General features: G+C 48.8%; 2 long non-coding RNA genes across 3 annotated transcripts; both read left to right on the top strand.

The window, feature by feature from the left end:
- Nucleotides 1-202: 202 nt before the first annotated feature.
- LOC120296944 lies at nt 203-7,489 on the top strand. 2 transcript variants are annotated; one of them, XR_005553623.1, is made up of 3 exons: nt 203-223; nt 5,728-5,784; nt 6,155-7,489. It is a non-coding gene; the product is annotated as an uncharacterized LOC120296944 (long non-coding RNA). The 2 variants fall into 2 exon arrangements; XR_005553622.1 differs by lacking the exon at nt 203-223 and adding an exon at nt 5,428-5,440.
- Nucleotides 7,490-10,025: 2,536 nt separating this feature from the next.
- LOC120296943 lies at nt 10,026-12,116 on the top strand. The gene is made up of 3 exons (XR_005553621.1): nt 10,026-10,620; nt 10,910-10,966; nt 11,337-12,116. It is a non-coding gene; the product is annotated as an uncharacterized LOC120296943 (long non-coding RNA).
- The last annotated feature ends 10,102 nt before the right edge of the window (nt 12,117-22,218 follow it).

Genomic DNA, 22,218 nt, shown 5'->3' with positions numbered 1-22,218 from the left:
GGACCCGTGATACATCACTCTTTTCAGTGCCATTGAAACTGTAGGCACAGCGAGGATCTCCCTCGTGTGGATGTGTCAGAAGAAAGAGACAGTTCCCATTAAGGCAGAATTAGGGGGCGAAACTAGAAATGTGGGGCTCAGTCCCGGATCACAGCGGTGCTGATACCTGCCGTGTTAGCAGCCTCCGTTCCTGTGGACCAACTGCCAATCCACCATCTCAAAGGTACATGTCTCTGGAAAGGGGCTGGGGCTGGCTGGCTGGGGGGAGGGGGCAGCAATGTGATCTAGAGAAAAAATGGGCTTCAAGATGTCCCAGTTCAAAATAGGCATTGAGACCACAAAGCTGGAAACTGACCGGGCTCAAAGATTTGGGGAAATTAAGCTAAAAAGGGACTCCTTTGGCTAGATATGGTTATATTTCGAACATACTCGGCCTGGTGATAGATTTACTTATTTATTTATTATTTTTATTACTGAGATTTATTACTAACCTTAATTGTTTCCCTAAATAGCTCAAGGCAATGAACATACCGAAGACTCCTTCGTCCCTACAACAACTAGCTTGTGAGGTAGGCTAAGACTGAGAGAGGGAGACTGGCTCAAGGTCACCCAGCAGACTGTCGTGCCTTGGATGGCCCTGGTCAGTACTTGGAGCGGAGGCTTCTTTCCTATTTTGCCTCTTACGGTCACCAGAAGCAACCTAGTAGGGCCAGAGATGGCCAAACTGATCGATTGCTGATACCGACATCTTTGCACTCTTTTGAGAGGTGATTTGTCTTGAAAAGGAGTCAGAATCAAATGGGAAGTTGGGACAGTTAGAAGGGAGGTCATGATCGATGCATTATATCCGTGTTTCCCAAAATGGGCCACTTTAAGGCCGGTTAGCAAAATGGCCCCTGAACGGAGGAAGGATGTGACTGTGTCTCTCCATTTCTTCAGACAGGTCAGCAACAGGGAAGAAACGGCCCTAAAGTGAATATCCCTGGGCTATCTCTCAACAGCCAGTGATGGTTAAGCAGTGAAGAGATGCCTTTGACCTTCAGACCCAGGAATTCAAGAGACAAACAACGGATGAAAGAGCAGCACAGTTGCCTCAAGAAGATGGTCGATCAACTAAAGAGCACAACAAAAAAGTGGCAGAAAACTGCTGGAAAAAAGAGAAAGGTTGGAGCGTGCCACCACCATGATCCCTCAGCGAGGACTAAAGATCAAATATTTGGTGAAACACACTGAAGAACTGCACAAAGAACGCTGCAGGTCAGCAGCCAAGCGGCCTTTCTCAAATATGAGAAGGCTGCCTTAGAACCTTTGAGAAGAGGTCTCGAAGAAGTCTGGAACCTTCTTAAGAACTGAAGAAGCACCTCTAAAATCTGCAGCATTTACAGGTTGAGACGGACCAAAGTTACTATGTGGAGAAAAGCCACTCCAGCCAACTGATGCAGAAAGTCAGTCCTCTTCAGCAGAATGTGAGGGAAAATAAGAAGAAGCAAGTCAACAATCTACAGCAGCAACAGCAGCCGCCGCAGAGCTATGCTTCCCAGGCCACAGTTGGAGACCTGTGGAAAGCTGAGGAGGACAACGGAGAAGGACTGAACCATGTCAAAATGACGATGCAAGAATTACAGCTGCAGACCAGGTGTTTCGAGAAAGACAGTGAAGATCTCCACAGGGAGGTCCCCAGCCAAGTGGCCTTCTTCAGAAATGGTTTTGGCGCTCCTAAGCGACCAGCACATGGGACAACTCGCTGACCCTCTCTCCCCATAGCTGGAATGGAGGAACGGTGGCCTTTTACCCTTTCGAGAAAGAAAAGGAATTCTTCCCCTCCCTTCCCCTGACTTGCCACTTAGTGTGCCGGGGAGCCAGGCGAGCCCCCCCCTACCAGCTGAAGCAACACCTTCACCCTCGCCCTCCCAATCACTGCAGGGCTGTCAGCTGAGCTGAACACCTCACAGCCACCGAGCATCAGGGCCTCCGAGGGCTGGGGAATCCCAGGGCTCTGAGCCAAAAAGGAGCCTGGAGGTGAACTTGGTAGGGTGAGTCCACAGGCTCCTCTCCAAGCCTCAGAGTTCCAGCTGAGGATGAGGGCCACCAGGGACAGGGTGAGGGCTCTGCGGTGGGCAGAGCAGAAAGTCTGGCCAGAACAGGATCTGGAACCCAGAACCGAGTGGCTGACTGAGCCGAGCAGCTGGCATCCCAGCAGCCCACAGGAGAGGAGCAGAGAGGAGAACAGCTAGAAGCCGAACTGGGAGCCGAGGGGTCCACAGGAGACGCCACGAGGCAGCAGAGACCCCCGGAGGCCGCAAGGCTGACGGAGCTGGTGGCAGAGCTGGAAGACAGGGCTGGGCTGAGGGTCTCGGGGGCAGGCAGACATTCCTGCTGCTCCAGAGCCTGCACGAGAGTGGCAACAGAAGGGAGAAGCCGGGGGTGGTCAGTGGCCTGTGGGTGGTCAAGTAGTCTTAGGGGTGGTAGAACATAAGAGATTGATTCATAGGGCTGGAAGGGACTTTGGAGGTCTTCTACTCCAACCGTCTGCTCAAGGCAGGAACTTTCTGCCATCCCAGTCAAATGGTTTGCTTGTCCATTTTTGAAAACTTCCAGTGATGGAGCACTCACAACTTCTTACTGTCTCAAAATTTCTCCTGACTTCTTGGTTGGGTCTCCCTTTCAACATCCACCCTTGTCTTTTTTCCTGCTCTGCAGTTCTTAAGTCACTCCCTGTCCTTTGAGACAGACCCTAACAGTGTGGAAGACTGCTGTTGTGTCTGCCCGATCCTTATCATCTTCGATAGGTTACACATAGCGAACCCCCTGAACCGTTCATGAAACGATTTAGCCTCCAGCTCTTAAATCATCTTTGTTGCTCTTCTCTTCAAACTTTCTGCAGTCTCAGCAACATTTTCTATCCCACCAGTGTGATGTAATGCGGTACCAGCACTTCTGGCGATCTTGAAACTGCCCCTCTTTTATTGCTGCCTAAGACTGCATTGGCCTATGTTGACACCTGCAGCACACTTCTGGCTGATCCTTAAATGGTTTTCCTCTAGATCCGTCTCACAGTTATCCCTGCTGAGCCAGGTACCGCCCATTCTGTGCCTGTGCAATTGATTTTCCTGCCTAAAGAAGAACTGTACTTTTCTCACCAATGAACTGCATCTTGTTAGATGGGCCCAATGTTCACATCTGTCAAGATCCTCCTGGATATTGAGCCTATCTTCCAACAATCTTGATGTCCTCTGCACATTTGATGAGTTCCCCTTCTATCCCCTCATCTAGATCATTGATGAAGATGTGGAAGAGATCTAGGCCAAAGGCAGATCCCTGAGCTACCCCACTGAATGCTTCGCCCCATGTAGATGTACCGGTAGCTCCATTAAGGAATAAACACTGGGTGCGGCTGGTCAGCCCCCTGAGGACCCATCTGAAGGTGATACTGGTGGATGTCCATTTCTAGGTGCTCGCAAATCCTCCACTTGATTCTCTATTCCAGGATTTTCCCAGGAATTGATGTCAAGCTCTTTTTCCAGTTCTCTGAGAGCTCCCCTGGGCTGCAGGAGTATTCAGAAATGATGTTTGGTGACCCCAAAATTAGGTCGGCCAGCTCCTTTGGATGCCTGGGAGGCAAACCATCTGGTCGGCATGATTTCTACCCATCCAGAGTGGATTGGTCCTCTTTGACTAATTTCGTGCCTCTTTGGAATCGTATATAGATTCTATCTCTCTCGATGTTGCTGTTGATAGGCTGATTTTTTTTCTTTTGCTGAAAAAGAGATGGAAAGGAGTTAAGCATTTCTGAATTCACCCTGCTGCCTGTCTCCTTCCTGCCTTCTGCTCCCATTAGTGGACCTATTGACTTTCTTGACTTTCTTCTTGTTCCTTACATAAAATTTTCCTTTATTATTTTTGGCCTTTGTTGCCAGTCTTTGCCCATTCCAGGCCTTTGCTATTCCGAGTCGGTCCTTGCAAATTCAGTCTACTCGCTGGTATTCTGCTTTACTTATGTGCCCCTCTTTCCATTTTTTTTCTACCTGACCATATTGTCCCTCTTCTTCTCAGAGGGCTCTTTGAGCAACCATGCTGGTATTGCATGATATCTTTAATTTTTCCGTGTCGTATTGTTTTTGCTCGGTCCTTCATCGTTTCATTTTCCCGGGTTTCTTTTAATCAAAATGGACATATATAATACGTTACAGGTGTAGAGTTTAGCTATCTATTAGGGCTTGTTAAGGCACTTGAGCTATGTTTTAACCAAACAAGCTTTTTAAAAAGTGGAGACATATAATTAAGGAGAGAAATATCGGCATATATAGGGGGGTTTAGGATTGTTTTTTCATTTCATACTTTAGATATGATACATGCAGTAGACATATATAATGCATTACAAACATAGTATAGTTATTGAAGATTTGTTTTAGTCTTTTTTTTAAAGTGGACATATGCATTGAAAATACAGTGTAGGAATATATTAGGGCATTTTTAGTATCTCGAGGTTTGTTCTAAATAAATGTATTTCTCAAATTGTGAACATATAGGGTGCAGGAGAAAAGTGGGGTGTTGGGGCTTTTTGAGTTACTGGAGGTGTGTTGTAACAGAATGTTTTTTTAACGTTGGCATATATAATGCAGGCGAGCAATAGAGTACTTACAGCTGGATGTTAGGTCGTCCTTCTCTTGCTCCCCCCGAGAGGCTCTGGAGCAGCAGGAGCTTCTGCCTGCCCCCGAGACCCTCTACCCAGCCCCGTCCCCCAGTTCCGCCACCCGCTCCCTCCGCCTTGCTGCCTCGGCGCTCTCTGCTCCCCCGAGGCCTCTCCTGGGGACCCCTCGGCTCCCGGCCCAGCTCCTGGCTCCTCTCCTCTCTTCTCCTCTCCTGCCGGCTGTGGGCTCCCGACTGCTCGGCCCATGCGGCTGCTCGGTTCCGGTTCCCAGGTCCAGCGGTGGCCAGACTAGCCTGGCACACTAGGTAGCAAGTCTCCCACCCCCTCCCTCTCTGCCCCCGTCCCCCATCCTCTCCTGGATATGTAGTGAAACCTGATTGTGCGGCTGCCATCCTGATTTTTCTGCCACCCCAGCACTTCCTGGGCGAGTCCCTGCTGCCATTAATGGTCATTAAGCAAGTGCAGTTTTGCCCATTGCTGTCACTTGCCGTAACTCCAAGCCGATCGCCCTGCACCCAAGTCATGAGCGTGCAACCCTGGAGATGCTGCTACAGTCATATGTGCGAGGACCCGTGATACATCACACTTTTCAGTGCCATTGGAAGTGTAGGCACAGCGAGGATCTCCCTCGTTTGGATGTGTCAGAAGAAAGAGACAGTTCCCATTAAGGCAGAATTAGGGGGCGAGACTAGAAATGTGGGGCTCAATCCCGGATCACAGCGGTGCTGATACCTGCCGTGTTAGCAGCCTCCGTTCCTGTGGACAAACTGCCAACCCACCATCTCAAAGGTACATGTCTCCAGAAAGGGGCTGGGACTGGCTGGCTGGGGGGAGGGGGGCAATGTTATCTAGAGAAAAAATGGGCTTCAAGATGTCCCAGTTCAAGATAGGCATTGAGACCACCAAGCTGGAAACTGACCGGGCTCAAAGATTTGGGGAAATTAAGCTAAAAAGGGACTCCTTTGGCTAGATATGGTTATTTCACCTACAGACTCGGCCTGGTGATAGATTTACTTATTTATTTATTATTTTTATTACTGAGATTTATTACTGACCTTAATTGTTTCCCTAAATAGCTCAAGGCAGTGAACATACCGAAGACTCCTTCGTCCCTACAACAACAAGCTTGTGAGGTAGGCTAAGACTGAGAGAGGGAGACTGGCTCAAGGTCACCCAGCAGACTGTCGTGCCTTGGATGGCCCTGGTCAGTACTTGGAGCGGAGGCTTCTTTCCTAATTCGCTTCTTACGGTCACCAGAAGCAACCTAGTAGGGCCAGAGATGGCCAAACTGATCGATTGCTGATGCCGACTCCTTTGCACTCTTTTGAGAGGTGATTTGTCTTGAAAAGGAGTCAGAATCAAATGGGAACTTGGGACAGTTAGAAGGGAGGTCATGATCGATGCATTATGTCCGTGTTTCCCAAAATGGGCCACTTTAAGGCCGGTTAGCAAAATGGCCCCTGAACGGAGGGAGGATGTGACTGTGTCTCTCCATTTCTTCAGACAGGTCAGCAACAGGGAAGAAACGGCCCTAAAGTGAATATCCCTGGGCTATCTCTCTGTGGCCAGTGATGGTTAAGCAGTCAAGAGATGCCTTTGACCTTCAGACCCAGGAATTCAAGAGACAAACAATGGATGAAAGAGCAGCACACTTGCCTCAAGAAGACGGTCGATCAACTAAAGAGCACAACAAAAAAGTGGCAGAAAACTGCTGGACAAAAGAGAAAGGTTGGAGCGTGCCACCACCATGATCCCTCAGCGAGGGCTAAAGATCAAATATTTGGTGAAACACACTGAAGAACTGCACAAAGAACGCTGCAGGTCAGCAGCCAAGCGGCCTTTCTCAAATATGAGAAGGCTGCCTTAGAACCTTTGAGAAGAGGTCTCGAAGAAGTCTGGAACCTTCTTAAGAACTGAAGAAGCACCTCTAAAGTCTGCAGCATGAACAGGTTGAGACGGACCAAAGTTACTATGTGGAGAAAAGCCACTCCAGCCAACTGATGCCGAAAGTCAGTCCTCTTCAGCAGAATTTGAGGGAAAAAAAGAAGCAAGTCAACAATCTACAGCAGCAACAGCAGCCGCCGCAGAGCTATGCTTCCCAGGCCACTGTTGGAGACCTGTGGAAAGCTGAGGAGGACAACGGAGAAGGACTGAACCATGTCAAAATGACGATGCAAGAATTACAGCTGCAGACCAGGTGTTTCGAGAAAGACAGTGAAGATCTCCACAGGGAGGTCCCCAGCCAAGTGGCCTTCTTCAGAAATGGTTTTGGCGCTCCTAAGCGACCAGCACATGGGACAACTCGCTGACCCTCTCTCCCCATAGCTGGAATGGAGGAACGCTAGCCTTTTACCCTTTCACTCCCTTCCCTTCCCCTCCCTTCCCCTGACTTGCCACTTAGTGTGCCGGGGAGCCAGGCGAGCCCCCCCCCCTACCAGCTGAAGCAACACCTTCATCCTCGCCCTCCCAATCACTGCAGGGCTGTCAGCTGAGCTGAACACCTCACAGCCACCGAGCATCAGGGCCTGAGAGGGCTGGGGAATCCCAGGGCTCCGAGCCAAAAAGGAGCCTGGAGGTGAACTTGGTAGGGTGAGTCCACAGGCTCCTCTCCAAGCCTCAGAGTTCCAGCTGAGGATGAGGGCCACCAGGGACAGGGTGAGGGCTCTGCGGTGGGCAGAGCAGAAAGTCTGGCCAGAACAGGATCTGGAACCCAGAACCGAGTGGCTGAATGAGCCGAGCAGCTGGCATCCCAGCAGCCCACAGGAGAGGAGCAGAGAGGAGAACAGCTAGAAGCCGAACTGGGAGCCGAGGGGTCCGCAGGAGACGCCACGAGGCAGCAGAGACCCCCGGAGGCCGCAAGGCTGATGGAGCTGGTGGCAGAGCTGGAAGACAGGGCTGGGCTGAGGGTCTCGGGGGCAGGCAGACATTCCTGCTGCTCCAGAGCCGGCAAGAGAGTGGCAACAGAAGGGAGAAGCCGGGGGTGGTCAGTGGCCTGTGGGTGGTCAAGTAGTCTTAGGGGTGGTAGAACATAAGAGATTGATTCATAGGGCTGGAAGGGACTTTGGAGGTCTTCTATTCCAACCGTCTGCTCAAGGCAGGAACTTTCTGCCATCCCAGTCAAATGGTTTGCTTCTCCATTTTTGAAAACTTCCAGTGATGGAGCACTCACAACTTCTTACTGTCTCAAAATTTCTCCTGACTTCTTGGTTGGGTCTCCCTTTCAACGTCCACCCTTGTCTTTTTTCCTGCTCTGCAGTTCTTAAGTCACTCCCTGTCCTTTGAGACAGACCCTAACAGTGTGGAAGACTGCTGTTGTGTCTGCCCGATCCTTATCCTCTTCGATAGGTTACACATAGCGAACTCCCTGAACCGTTCATGAAACGATTTAGCCTCCAGCTCTTAAATCATCTTTGTTGCTCTTCTCTTCAAACTTTCTGCAGTCTCAGCAACATTTTCTATCCCACCAGTGTGATATAATGCGGTACCAGCACTTCTGGCGATCTTGAAACTGCCCCTCTTTTATTGCTGCCTAAGACTGCTTTGGCCTATGTTGACATCTGCAGCACACATCTGGCTGATCCTTAAGTGGTTTTCCTCTAGATCCGTCTCACAATTATCCCTGCTGAGCCAGGTACCGCCCATTCTGTGCCTGTGCAATTTATTTTCCTGCCTAAGGAAGAACTGTACTTTTCTCACCAATGAACTGCATCCTGTTCAGGTCTGTCAAGATCCTCTTAGATGTTGAGCCTATCTTCCAACAATCTTGATGTCCTCTGCACATTTGATGAGTTCCCCTTCTATCCCCTCATCTAGATCATTGATGAAGATGTGGAAGAGATCTAGGCCGAAGGCAGATCCCTGAGGTACCCCACTGAATGCTTCCCTTCTTGTAGATGTAGCGGTAGCTCCATTAAGGAATAAACACTGGGTGCGGCTGGTCAGCCCCCTGAGGACCCATCTGAAGGTGATACTGGTGGATGTCTATTTCTAGGTGCTCGCAAATCCTCCACTTGATTCTCTATTCCAGGATTTTCCCAGGAATTGATGTCAAGCTCTTTTTCCAGTTCTCTGAGAGCTCCCCTGGGCTGCAGGAGCATTCAGAAATGACGTTTGGTGACACCAAAATTAGGTCGGCCAGCTCCTTTGGAAGCCTGGGAGGGTCGGCGTGATTTCTACCCATCCAGAGTGGATTGGTCCTCTTTGACTAATTTCGTGCCTCTTTGGAATCGTATATAGATTCTATCTCTCTCGATGTTGCTGTTGATAGGCTGTTTTTTTTTCTTTTGCTGAAAAAGAGATGGAAAGGAGTTAAGCATTTCTGAATTCACCCTGCTGCCTGTCTCCTTCCTGCCTTCTGCTCCCATCAGTGGACCTATTGACTTTCTTGACTTTCTTCTTGTTCCTTACATAAAATTTTCCTTTATTATTTTTGGCCTTTGTTGCCAGTCTTTGCCCATTCCAGGCCTTTGCTATTCCGAGTCCGTCCTTGCAGATTCAGTCTACTCGCTGGTATTCTGCTTTACTTATGTGCCCCTCTTTCAATTTTTTTTCTACATGGCCTAATTGTCCCTCTTCTTCTCAGAGGGCTCTTTGAGCAACCATGCTGGTATTGCATGATATCTTTAATTTTTCCGTGTCGTATTGTTTTTGCTCGGTCTTTCATCGTTTCATTTTCCCGGTTTTTTTTTACTCAAAATGGACATATATAATACATTACAGGTGTAGAGTTTAGCTATCTATTAGGGCTTGTTAAGTCACTTGAGCTATGTTTTAACCAAACAAGCTTTTTAAAAAGTGGAGACATATAATTAAGGAGAGAAATATCGGCATATATAGGGGGGTTTAGGATTGTTTTTTCATTTCATACTTTAGATATGATACATGCAGTAGACATATATAATGCATTACAAACATAGTATAGTTATTGAAGATTTGTTTTAGTCTTTTTTTTAAAGTGGAAATATGCATTGAAAATACAGTGTAGGAATATATTAGGGCATTTTTAGTATCTCAAGGTTTGTTCTAAATAAATGTATTTCTCAAACTGTGAACATATAGGGTGCAGGAGAAAAGTGGGGTATTAGGGCTTTTTGAGTTACTGGAGGTGTGTTGTAACAGAATGTTTTTTTAACGTTGGCATATATAATGCAGGCGAGCAATAGACTACTTACAGCTGGATGTTAGGTCATCCTTCTCTTGCTCCCCCCGAGAGGCTCTGGAGCAGCAGGAGCTTCTGCCTGCCCCCGAGACCCTCTACCCAGCCCCGTCCCCCAGTTCCGCCACCCGCTCCCTCCGCCTTGCTGCCTCGGCGCTCTCTGCTCCCCTGAGGCCTCTCCTGGGGACCCCTCGGCTCCCGGCCCAGCTCCTGGCTCCTCTCCTCTCTTCTCCTCTCCTGCCGGCTGTGGGCTCCCGACTGCTCGGCCCATGCGGCTGCTCGGTTCCAGTTCCAAGGTCCAGCGGTGGCCAGACTAGCCTGGCACACTAGGTAGCAAGTCCCCCACCCCCTCCCGCTCTGCCCCAGTCCCCCATCCTCTCCTGGATATGTAGTGAAACCTGATTGTGCGGCTGCCATCCTGATTTTGCTGACACCCCAGCACTTCCTGGGCGAGTCCCTGCTGCCATTAATGGTCATTAAGCAAGTGCCGTTTTGCCCATTGCTGTCACTTGCCGTAACTCCAAGCCGATCGCCCTGCACCCAAGTCTTGAGCGTGCAACCCTGGAGATGCTGCTACAGTCATATGTGCGAGGACCCGTGATACATCACACTTTTCAGTACCATTGGAAGTGTAGGCACAGCGAGTATCTCCCTCGTTTGGATGTGTCAGAAGAAAGAGACAGTTCCCATTGAGGCAGAATTAGGGGGCGAGACTAGAAATGTGGGGCTCAATCCCGGATCACAGTGGTGCTGATACCTGCCGTGTTAGCAGCCTCCGTTCCTGTGGACAAACTGCCAATCCACCATCTCAAAGGTACATGTCTCCAGAAAGGGGCTGGGACTGGCTGGCTGGGGGGAGGGGGCAGCAATGTTATCTAGAGAAAAAACGGGCTTCAAGATGTCCCAGTTCAAGATAGGCATTGAGACCACCAAGCTGGAAACTGACCGGGCTCAAAGATTTGGGGAAATTAAGCTAAAAAGGGACTCCTTTGGCTAGATATGGTTATTTCACCTACAGATTCGGCCTGGTGATAGATTTACTTATTTATTTATAATTTTTTTTACTGAGATTTATTACTGACCTTTATTGTTTCCCTAAATAGCTCAAGGCAGTGAACATACCGAAGACTCCTTCGTCCCTACAACAACAAGCTTGTGAGGTAGGCTAAGACTGAGAGAGGGAGACTGGCTCAAGGTCACCCAGCAGACTGTTGTGCCTTGGATGGCCCTGGTCAGTACTTGGAGCGGAGGCTTCTTTCCTAATTCGCTTCTTACGGTCACCAGAAGCAACCTAGTAGGGCCAGAGATGGCCAAACTGATCGATTGCTGATGCCGACTCCTTTGCACTCTTTTGAGAGGTGATTTGTCTTGAAAAGAAGTCAGAATCAAATGGGAACTTGGGACAGTTAGAAGGGAGGTCATGATCGATGCATTATGTCCATGTTTCCCAAAAAGGGCCACTTTTAGGCCAGTTAGCAAAATGGCCCCTGAACGGAGGGAGGATGTGACTGTGTCTCTCCATTTCTTCAGACAGGTCAGCAACAGGGAAGAAACGGCCCTAAAGTGAATATCCCTGGGCTATCTCTCTGTGGCCAGTGATGGTTAAGCAGTCAAGAGATGCCTTTGACCTTCAGACCCAGGAATTCAAGAGACAAACAATGGATGAAAGAGCAGCACACTTGCCTCAAGAAGACGGTCGATCAACTAAAGAGCACAACAAAAAAGTGGCAGAAAACTGCTGGACAAAAGAGAAAGGTTGGAGCGTGCCACCACCATGATCCCTCAGCGAGGGCTAAAGATCAAATATTTGGTGAAACACACTGAAGAACTGCACAAAGAACGCTGCAGGTCAGCAGCCAAGCGGCCTTTCTCAAATATGAGAAGGCTGCCTTAGAACCTTTGAGAAGAGGTCTCGAAGAAGTCTGGAACCTTCTTAAGAACTGAAGAAGCACCTCTAAAGTCTGCAGCATGAACAGGTTGAGACGGGCCAAAGTTACTATGTGGAGAAAAGCCACTCCAGCCAACTGATGCAGAAAGTCAGTCCTCTTCAGCAGAATTTGAGGGAAAAAAAGAAGCAAGTCAACAATCTACAGCAGCAACAGCAGCCGCCGCAGAGCTATGCTTCCCAGGCTACAGTTGGAGACCTGTGGAAAGCCGAGGAGGACAACGGAGAAGGACTGAACCATGTCAAAATGACAATGCAAGAATTAGAGCTGCAGACCAGGTGTTTCGAGAAAGACAGTGAAGATCTCCACAGGGAGGTCCCCAGCCAAGTGGCCTTCTTCAGAAATGGTTTTGGCGCTCCTAAGCGACCAGAACATGGGACAACTCGCTGACCCTCTCTCCCCATAGCTGGAATGGAGGAACGCTAGCCTTTTACCCTTTCACTCCCTTCCCCTCCCTTCCCCTGACTTGCCACTTAGTGTGCCGGGGAGCCAGGCGAGCCCCCCCCCCTACCAGCTGAAGCAACACCTTCACCCTCGCCCTCCCAATCACTGCAGGGCTGTCAGCTGAGCTGAACACCTCACAGCCACCGAGCATCAGGGCCTCCGAGGGATGGGGAATCCCAGGGCTCCGAGCCAAAAAGGAGCCTGGAGGTGAACTTGGTAGGGTGAGTCCACAGGCTCCTCTCCAAGCCTCAGAGTTCCAGCTGAGGATGAGGGCCACCAGGGACAGGGTGAGGGCTCTGCGGTGGGCAGAGCAGAAAGTCTGGCCAGAACAGGATCTGGAACCCAGAACCGAGTGGCTGAATGAGCCGAGCAGCTGGCATCCCAGCAGCCCACAGGAGAGGAGCAGAGAGGAGAACAGCTAGAAGCCGAACTGGGAGCCGAGGGGTCCGCAGGAGACGCCACGAGGCAGCAGAGACTCCCGGAGGCCGCAAGGCTGATGGAGCTGGTGGCAGAGCTGGAAGACAGGGCTGGGCTGAGGGTCTCGGGGGCAGGCAGACATTCCTGCTGCTCCAGAGCCTGCAAGAGAGTGGCAACAGAAGGGAGAAGCCGGGGGTGGTCAGTGGCTTGTGGGTGGTCAAGTAGTCTTAGGGGTGGTAGAACATAAGAGATTGATTCATAGGGCTGGAAGGGACTTTGGAGGTCTTCTACTCCAACCGTCTGCTCAAGGCAGGAACTTTCTGCCATCCCAGTCAAATGGTTTGCTTGTCCATTTTTGAAAACTTCCAGTGATGGAGCACTCACAACTTCTTACTGTCTCAAAATTTCTCCTGACTTCTTGGTTGGGTCTCCCTTTCAACATCCACCCTTGTCTTTTTTCCTGCTCTGCAGTTCTTAAGTCACTCCCTGTCCTTTGAGACAGACCCTAACAGTGTGGAAGACTGCTGTTGTGTCTGCCCGATCCTTATCATCTTCGATAAGTTACACATAGCGAACTCCCTGAACCGTTCATGAAACGATTTAGCCTCCAGCTCTTAAATGATCTTTGTTGCTCTTCTCTTCAAACTTTCTGCAGTCTCAACAATGTTTTCTATCGGGCTGACCAGAATTGGATACAATATTCCAAGGTGGTCTCACCAGTGCGATATAAAGCAGTACCAGCACTTCTGGCGATCTTGAAACTGCCCCTCTTTTATTGCTGCCTAAGACTGCATTGGCCTGTGTTGACAGCTGCAGCACACATCTGGCTGATCCTTAAGTGGTTTTCCTCTAGATCCGTCTCACAGTTATCCCTGCTGAGCCAGGTACCGCCCATTCTGTGCCTGTGCAATTGATTTTCCTGCCTAAGGAAGAACTGTACTTTTCTCACCAATGAACTGCATCCTGTTCAGGTCTGTCAAGATCCTCTTAGATGTTGAGCCTATCTTCCAACAATCTTGATGTCCTCTGCACATTTGGTGAGTTCTCCTTCTATCCCCTCATCTAGATCATTGATGAAGATGTGGAAGAGTCCTAGGCCGAAGGCAGATCCCTGAGGTACCCCACTGAATGCTTCCCTTCTTGTAGATGTACCGGTAGCTCCATTAAGGAATAAATGCTGGGTGCGGCTAGTCAGCCCCCTGAGGATCCACCACTTGATTCTCTATTCCAGGATTTTCCCAGGAATTGATGTCAAGCTCTTTTTCCAGTTCTCTGAGAGCTCCCCTGGGCTGCAGGAGCATTCAGAAATTATATTTGGTGACCCCAAAATTAGGTCTGCCAGCTCCTTTGGATGCCTGGGAGGCAAACCATCTGGTCGGCGTGATTTCTACCCATCCAGAGTGGATTGGTCCTCTTTGACTAATTTCGTGCCTATTTGGAATTGTACATAGATTCTATCTCCCTCGGTGTTGCTGTTGATAGGCTGTTTTTTTTTCTTTTGCTGAAAAAGAGATGGAAAGGAGTTAAGCATTTCTGAATTCACCCTGCTGCCTGTCTCCTTCCTGCCTTCTGCTCCCATTAGTGGACCTATTGACTTTCTTGACTTTCTTCTTGTTCCTTACGTAAAATTTTCCTTTATTATTTTTGGCCTTTGTTGCCAGTCTTTGCCCATTCCAGGCCTTTGCTATTCCGAGTCCGTCCTTGCAAATTCAGTCTACTCGCTGGTATTCTGCTTTACTTATGTGCCCTTCTTTCCATTTTTTTCTACCTGACCATATTGTACTTCTCGGAGGGCTCTTTGAGCAACCATTCTGGTATCTCATGATATCTTTAATTTTTCTGTGTCTTATTGTTTTTGCTCGGTCCTTCATCGTTTCATTTTCCAGGGTTTTCTTTTAATCAAAATGGACATATATATAATACGTTACAGGTGTAGAGTTTAGCTATCTATTAGGGCTTGTTAAGGCACTTGAGCTATGTTTTAACCAAACAAGCTTTTTAAAAAGTGGAGACATATAATAAAGGAGAGAAATATCGGCATATATAGGGGGGTTTAGGATTTTTTTTTCATTTCATACTTTAGATATTATATATGCAGTAGAGATATATAATGCATTACAAAAGTAGTATAGTTATTGAAGATTTGTTTTAGTCTTTTTTTTAAAGTGGACATATGCATTGAAAATAGAGTGTAGGAATATATTAGGGCATTTTTAGTATCTCGAGGTTTGTTCTAAATAAATGTATTTCTCAAACTGTGAACATATAGGGTGCAGGAGAAAAGTGGGGTATTAGGGCTTTTTGAGTTACTGGAGGTGTGTTGTAGCAGAATGTTTTTTTAACGTTGGCATATATAATGCAGGCGAGCAATAGAGTACTTACAGCTGGATGTCGTCCTTCTCTTGCTCCCCCCGAGAGGCTCTGGAGCAGCAGGAGCTTCTGCCTGCCCCCGAGACCCTCTACCCAGCCCCGTCCCCCAGTTCCGCCACCCGCTCCCTCCGCCTTGCTGCCTCGGCGCTCTCTGCTCCCCCGAGGCCTCTCCTGGGGACCCCTCGGCTCCCGGCCCAGCTCCTGGCTCCTCTCCTCTCTTCTCCTCTCCTGCCGGCGGTGGGCTCCCGACTGCTTGGCCCATTCGGGTGCTCGGTTCCGGTTCCAGCCGTGGCCAGACTCGCCCGGCAAACTAGGTATCAAGTCCCCCACCCCCTTTCTATCTGCCACCGTCCCCCATCCTCTCCTGGATATGTAGTGAAACCTGATTGTGCGGCTGCCAGCGGCTGCCATCCTGATTTTTCTGACACCCCAGCACTTCCTGTAATGCCATTAATGGTCATTAAAGAATGCAAGTTTTCAAATGCAGAATTTTTTTTCATTTTTTATTCATATTTTATTGATTTCATTTATATAAAACATCTTGTATTTATGGCTTATTTTTGGAAGCTGTGGGGCCTGGGTGTGTTTTGTGGGAGTAGGGGAAGGAAGGGCAATGAAAATGAGCATCCTTCCATGCGAGTCCATCTACCTCGAAGTGTAGCTAAAAAGACAGACGAGTCACTTGACTGTTCTCTCATCTAAGTCATTGATGAAGATATTGAAGAGTCCTGAGCCTAAGACGGAACATTGTGGTACCCCACTGCTTACTTCTCTCCATGTGGATGTAGTGTAGTGAGAGAGAGAAAAAGAGAGAGGGGGGGAGAGAGGGAGAGAAAGAGAGAGAAAAGAGAGGGAGAGAGGGAGGGAGAGAGAGAGAAAGAAAGAAAGGGGGAGAGGAGAGAGGGAGAAAGAGAGGGAGAGAGAGAAAGAGAGAGCGAGAGGAAAGAGGGAGAGGGAGAGGAAAGAGAGAGAGAGAGAGAAAGAGAGAAAGAGAAAGAGAGAGAGAGGAAACAGAGAAAGAGAGAGAGAACTCATGCACAGCAGCCTCTATTTTATTTTTAATTAAACCCTTCAAACAAGCTCCGCCCCTCATGCCTGTGCACCTGCGCTTGCAAGTTTTGCTGCTCCCAGTGTTTTTTTTTCCTCTGGGAAACGAGTCCAAGTGGCTCTTTGAGTGTTTAAGGTTGCAGACCCCTGGCTTAGGCCATCATTTTGCAGGATTTCGAGGTATACTGAGAAAATGCCATTTTGGTTTTCAGAACATCAAAGAAGCAGCTAGGAAGATATGTATCTGCTGAATCAAGTTTGTCCTGTTGAAAGAAAAATCATAAGGTCCAGTCCAAGCTGGGAATAAATAAAATGGAGGCTGTTTGGAAAGAAGATTCTTGTTTATTTACTTACCCGAAACTTCAGTGACACAGCATGTTTCTGGGTGGCTGACAAAATGGAGCTGGGAATGGTGGGCTTTTATACCTTCTTTGGGCTTTGTATTTGAGGTTCTTCCTGTCCCTGTGCAATGTACTTACACCTGGCTTGAGTGTGCCCTTTTGGGGTTTTTTAAAGGTGGTGGGTTAATCCTATTATGTCCTAAAGGTCACGTTCCTGTCCTTCATCTCTTCATTTGGAGGCTCCTTTCAAGTAGGAAGGCCTGAATCCAGTCCGCAAATCCCACGGGAGCCCTCTTCTCCGTTCCATCATCCCACAGCTGTGTTGATTGCAGTTCCAAGAACTCCCGTGGATGAGATGCCCATAGGTCAGAAGCATCCCCGATGATGTAATCAAAGCTCTGCTGAGAATCCTGGGAGTTGTAATTGAACCTGTCTGAAATTGCCAAGCTGAAGAAAGCCATCCCCAGGACAGATTCAAGACACCAGACCCCCTCCTGAAGATCAACACTGTGTTTGCACCCAGAAGCTCTTTCCCCTCTGTCCTTCTCCCACTTCCTATCTCTTTCCTCAATTCCCAGGAAAGAAGAAGAATCCGGTGCAATGAGTCATCCTGATTTGCGGCCTCCCACTTGTGGGCCTTCTCCTGCATTTGCTACTCTGGACAAGCAGGTAGCCACTCCCAAGAAACCTTCAACCTTCCACAAAATGTCAAAAATGAAGACGTGGCTCAAGATTTCTTAACATCCATCTTGAAATAGTCAGCTAACAATCACTGCCCCAAAGAAAGGAATAGAGCAGTCCATGGAGTGTGGGCGATGGGGAGGTCCTGCCCTTCTGATCTGGCCAGCTTCTCAGCTCATGGTCCAGCCAGCTGGGCGCAGGGCCAATGGCTCACCGGTCTCTGACCGACGTGCCGGTTCCATCTGCCCATAGAAGGCAGGAAAGGAGTCACAAAAAGGGACAATTTTACAAAAGGATCATCATCGTCGTCGTCATCATTACCAAGAAAGCCAGACCAGCTTCAGTTCCCAGAGAGGCTCCAGGCCCCTCGCAAAGTCTGTTGCATGAGGAAGCTTTTTGACGAAGGAGCACAGACTTGGCCGACTCTTCCTTAGCGCTCTTGTGCCAAGGAGGCCCCTGGGAGTCATAGAGACCCCCAATCTTGCCCACCTCCCCCTCCCTGCCTCCCTCCCACCATCCACAGGGAGCTTGGATTCCCCAAAGTGACAACCTCCTTACCGGAGCTGTTTTCACACCATTTGTCTGTTGTCTCAGCACAATTCTGGATTTCCAGAAAGCTGGCAAGGGGCTCCCAGGAATTAAAACCCACCAGCAAGAGCAAACGGAGTCCCACATCCAAAAGAAAGAACAGGGAATGTGGCTCCAGGTCTGCTCTGGGACGGAGCACAGAAAGCTCAGCTATTCTGCAGCGACACCACGGAGGGAGGACAGAAGTGCTGATGGAGCTGCAGAGAGTCAGCAACGTAAAATGAGACCTCTGTCGGCCGTTGAAAATGCTAGTGGCACTGAAAAAAGGGATTTATGACCAGTCCTCACAGTTACAACCATTGCAAAATTCCCAGTCACATGATCAAAAGGTGGGCACTTGGCAGCCAGCTTGTATTTGTCACGGTTGCAGTCTTTGGCTCATGTGATCTCAATCTGAAACTTTCCCAACTGGCTTCCAACAAACTAAGTCAATGGGAAAAGCCGGATTCCCTTAATGAAACGAACCCCAAACTCGGGATTCATTTCGCAACTGCAGCGATTTCCTTAACAACGGTAGCTCTGACTCACAGAAGGACCTGCTTGATTCGCCGAGGAACGGCGGGCTTGTATCATGGCCATAAGTCAAGGACTCCCTGCATCCCTCGGGTTCCCTAGGTGGATCCCTTGCAGTAGTGCAGTCGCTGTAAGTAACAGAGTGTCTCAGACATTGGCGGTCACTCTGCAGATCCCAGAGGAATTCAAGTAGGGCCGCCCTCCATGGGGGGAGATGAGCCCCCTGAATTGGGCGGCTGCACCCAGGCGGTTTTCCTGTGAGGGATACAGCTTGGCCACTTTCTCTCTCTCTCTCTCTTGTTTTATTTTTTATTACTTTAAGGCATAAAATGCAAAAAGACACAAGACAAGAGTAGGAAGAATTGGGGAGGAAAAAAGGGAGGGAAAAGGGGAAAAGAGAAAGAAAAGGCGTTAACTTCCAACTCCCTTCGCAAACTAACCCCGGCATTTCCTAGTGGTCTCCCATCCCTGCTTTAATCCAAGTCTGCTTAAGCTTTTCCAGATCAGTCCACTGCTACATCCTTAAGGCAGTCCTCAACTTACAGCCAGAATTGGAACCAGTATTGCCATTGCTAAGCTAGGTGGTCCTTAAGCGAGTTGTCCTCAGATTTACGGTGTTTTTGACATGATCGTTAAACGAATCACGGTAGTTGTTTAGTGAATCAGGCAGTCATTAAGCAAGTGCAGTTTTGCCCATTGCTGTCACTTGTCGTAACTCCAAGCCGATGTCCCTGCACCCAAGTCATGAGCGTGTGACCCTGGGGTTGCTGCTACAGTCATATGTGTGAGGACCCGTGATACATCACACTTTTCAGTGCCATTGGAACTTTGAACGGTCCCAAAAGGAAAGGCTATAAAACGAGGACTATTATGGGGTACTTGGTTAGGGACTGTACAACATTTAATCTTTTTGTTTCTTTAGCCACATTTTCATAACATCTTTTTAAACTGAATAACATCTAATCCTTATGTGTATTTCCCTTTGACTCCAATTGACATGGACACAAAAACCTGGATTCTCTGGATCTCTAATGCTAGATTTCAGATGCAAGGGACAACGTTTTAATTTAAACAAAACAAGGGGCAACATCTGTGGCTTCCCAGCTCTCCGGACAATGGACAGTTGTCCATTCAGGTGGAGGAGCTCTGGTGGATGAGGATTCAGGGCTCACTTGCAAAAGCCCCTGAAGAGCCGGCCAATCAGTGAATAAGCCAGGCCCTCCAGTGAAGGCAGCCAGTTGGTGATTATTTTTCAACTCTCAGCTTGGCTTGTGACATCAGGGGCTCCTCCTAACCCCATTGGCTGGAGGTTGCCATGACAACCACCAGCATCCTTGGTAGTCTGGACCACAGGGCTGGAAGGCTCTGTTCCAAATCCCTGGAAAGTGACTGGATTGGATGGCTGGCACTGTGGGCACAGCGAGGACCTCCCTCGTTTGGACGTGTCAGAAGGAAGAGACAGTTCCCATTGAGGCAGAATTAGGGGGCGAGACTAGAAAAGTGGGGTTCAATCCCGGATCACAGCGGTGCTGATACCTGCCATGTTAGCAGCCTCCATATATGTGACCAAACTGCCAATCCACCATCTCAAAGGTACATGTCTCTGAAAAGGGGCTGGGACCAGCTGGCTGGGGGGATGGGACAGCAATGTGATTTAGGAAAAAATGGGCTTCAAGATGTCCCAGTTCAAGATAGGCATTGAGACCACCAAGCTGGAAACTGACCGGGCTCAAAGATTTGGGGAAATTAAGCTGAAAAGGGACTCCTTTGGCTAGATATGGTTATTTCCCGAACACACTCGGCCTGGTGATAGATTTACTTATTTATTTATTATTTTTATTACTGAGATTTATTACTGACCTTTATTGTTTCCCTAAATAGCTCAAGGCAGTGAACGTACCGAAGAGTCCTTCGTCCCTACAACAACAAGCTTGTGAGGTAGGCTAAGACTGAGAGAGGGAGACTGGCTCAAGGTCACCCAGCAGACTGTCGTGCCTTGGATGGCCCTGGTCAGTACTTGGAGCGGAGGTTTCTTTCCTAATTCGCTCCTTACGGTCATCAGAAGCAACCTAGTAGGGTCAGAGATGGCCAAACTGATCGATTGCTGATGCCGACTCCTTTGCACTCTTTTGAGAGGTGATTTGTCTTGAAAAGGAGTCAGAATCAAATGGGAAGTTGGGGCAGTTAGAAGGGAGGTCATGATCGATGCATTATGTCCGTGTTTCCCAAAATGGGCCACTTTAAGGCCGGTTAGCAAAATGGCCCCTAAACGGAGGAAGGATGTGACTGTGTCTCTCCATTTCTTCAGACAGGTCAGCAACAGGGAAGAAACGGCCCTAAAGTGAATATCCCTGGGCTATGTCAGCGGCCAGTGATGGTCTCCATCTCCAGGTTAAGCAGCCGAGAGATGCCTTTGACCTTCAGACCCAGGAATTCAAGAGACAAACAATGGATGAAAAGCAGCACACTTGCCTCAAGAAGATGGTCGATCAACTAAAGAGCACAACAAAAAAGTGGCAGAAAACTGCTGGACAAAAGAGAAAGGTTGGAGCGTGCCACCACCATGATCCCTCAGCGAGGACTAAAGATCAAATATTTGGTGAAACACACTGAAGAACTGCACAAAGAACGCTGCAGGTCAGCAGCCAAGCGGCCTTTCTCAAATATGAGAAGGCTGCCTTAGAACCTTTGAGAAGAGGTCTCGAAGAAGTCTGGAACCTTCTTAAGAACTTAAGAAGCACCTCTAAAGTCTGCAGCATGAATAGGTTGAGACGGACCAAAGTTACTATGCGGAGAAAAGCCACTCCAGCCAACTGATGCAGAAAGTCAGTCCTCTTCAGCAGAATGTGAGGGAAAATAAGAAGAAGCAAGTCAACAATCTACAGCAGCAACAGCAGCCGCCGCAGAGCTATGCTTCCCAGGCCATTAGTGGAGACCTGTGGAAAACTGAGGAGGACCACGGAGAAGGACTGAACCATGTCAAAATGACGATGCAAGAATTACAGCTGCAGACGAGGTGTTTCGAGAAAGACAGTGAAGATCTCCACAGGGAGGTCCCCAGCCAATTGACCTTCTTCAGACATGGTTTTTGTACTCCTAAGCGACCAGCACATGGGACAACTCGCTGACCCTCTCTCCCCATAGCTGGAATGGAGGAACGGTGGCCTTTTACCCTTTCGAGAAAGAAAAGGAATTCTTCCCCTCCCTTCCCCTGACTTGCCACTTAATGTGCCGGGGAGCCAGGTGACCCCCCCCACCAGCTGAAGCAACAGCTTCACCCTCTCCCTCCCAGTCACTGATTTTTCTGACACCCCAGCACTTCCCGGGCGAGTCCCTGATGCCATTAATGGTCATTAAGCAAGTGCAGTTTTGCCCATTGCTGTCACTTGTCATAACTCCAAGCCGATCGCCCTGCACCCAAGTCATGAGCGTGTGACCCTGGGGTTGCTGCTACAGTCATATGTGCAAGGACCCGTGATACATCACACTTTTCAGTGCCATTGGAACTTTGAACGGTCCCCAAAGGAAAGGCTATAAAACAAGGACTATTGCAGGGTACTTGTTTAGGGACTGTACAAGATTTAATCTTTTTGTTTCTTTACCCACATTCTCATAACATCTTTTTAAGATAAATAACATCTAATCCTTATGTGTATTTCCCTTTGACTCCAATTGACATGGACAGAAACCCTGGATTCTCTGGATCTCTAATGCTAGATTTCAGATGTAAGGGACAACGTTTTAATTTGGACTTTACCCCCAAAACAAGGGGCAACATCTGTGGCTTCCCAGCTCTCCGGACAATGGACAGTTGTCCATTCAGGTGGAGGAGCTCTGGAGGATGAGGATTCAGGGCTCACTTGCAAAAGCCCCTGAAGAGCCGGCCAATCAGTGAATAAGCCAGGCCCTCCAGTGAAGGCAGCCAGTTGGTGATTATTTTTCAACTCTCCAGAAAGGGGCTGGGACTGGCTGGCTGGCTATCTAGAGAAAAAATGGGCTTCAAGATGTCCCAGTTCAAGATAGGCATTGACCACCAAGCTGGAAACTGACCGGGCTCAAAGATTT

Source organism: Crotalus tigris, unplaced genomic scaffold (assembly GCF_016545835.1).
Source record: "Crotalus tigris isolate CLP2741 ecotype Arizona unplaced genomic scaffold, ASM1654583v1 scf7180000021922.29600, whole genome shotgun sequence".
Taxonomy (NCBI): Eukaryota; Metazoa; Chordata; class Lepidosauria; order Squamata; family Viperidae; genus Crotalus; species Crotalus tigris.
Note: the sequence above shows the minus strand (reverse complement) of the source record. Positions and strands in the feature narration are given on the sequence as shown.